Source organism: Microtus ochrogaster, linkage group LG9, assembly GCF_000317375.1.
Source record: "Microtus ochrogaster isolate Prairie Vole_2 linkage group LG9, MicOch1.0, whole genome shotgun sequence".
Taxonomy (NCBI): Eukaryota; Metazoa; Chordata; class Mammalia; order Rodentia; family Cricetidae; genus Microtus; species Microtus ochrogaster.
The window spans coordinates 3,475,396-3,476,346 of record NC_022034.1 but is presented as its reverse complement, the minus strand read 5'-3'; the positions used below and the strand labels follow the sequence as shown (position 1 = coordinate 3,476,346).

The 951-nt window shown below is 44.1% G+C and overlaps 1 non-coding gene across 1 annotated transcript; it reads right to left on the bottom strand.

Annotated features, from left to right (window-relative positions):
- Positions 1-399: 399 nt before the first annotated feature.
- On the bottom strand, positions 400-533 carry LOC113457914. Its single transcript, XR_003378388.1, has one exon. It is a non-coding gene; the product is annotated as a small nucleolar RNA SNORA22 (small nucleolar RNA).
- Positions 534-951: the final 418 nt, after the last annotated feature.

Here is a 951-nt window from a genome sequence, read left to right as displayed (position 1 = left end):
AAATAAAAATAAAAAAAGAAATGTCCTGAGTTCATCAATGGGTTAAACTATTGATGTCGTTGCCATTTGCTGGCGTCTGGAGCTGGTGGAAGCTAGGAGGTGAGCCTAGTTGATAGAGGTGGGTCCCAGGGGACATGCCTTTCAGTGACGTGTCTCATATACTTGCCAACACTGCCGCTTCCTGGCTGCTCTACTGTGCCCAACCACTATGGCTCTCTGCCTTACCACAGACCCAAAATTAAAAGAACTAGTTGGCCATAGACTGACACCTCTAAAACTGTGAGCCAAAATTAATTTTGCCCTCTTTAAGTTGATTTAATTAAGTATTTCCACTACACAGATACATATATTGAAGAGAAATAGATCCTTTCTTTCTTTTTTTTTATTTATTTATTTACATGATGTGCTGATTTTTTGAATACATTTAAAGGACACAGTACTCCTTTCAATGCAGAGGAAAAGAACAGACTTTACTCTAGCACAGAGTCAAGGCCAAGGGAACCACAAAGCACACTTGGATCCTTTCTTTCTTAAAAAAAAATTAAAAAGATAGATTGAATGCTTGGCATCATGGGAGAAAGGCAAATGAGGTGCTGAGCAGAGACTGTGACTTCGGGGTGTAGGCAGGAAAAGGGTTTATGCATAGGAAAGAAGCAGAGGACGGTGGTAAGCATGTTTCCACTTAGGTACCCATCAACCGGCCCATTTCTTTGAGATCCTGCCCTTTCTTCATAGCTATAGCTCAAAGAGCAGCAAGTGTGGATGCCACCCTCCTCTGTAGAAGTCCTGAGATCTGTCGTTATCCGTATGGCTGAGGGAAACGTGACCCAGGCTACATCTTGAGCAGGTGGCACAATGAGAAACAGTTATATCGGCTGTTGTCCTGCCGTGTGGACACCACACAGGAGTCCTGCCGGTGTGCAAGCTCTCGTGGCTAGGGTCCTGGCTTCC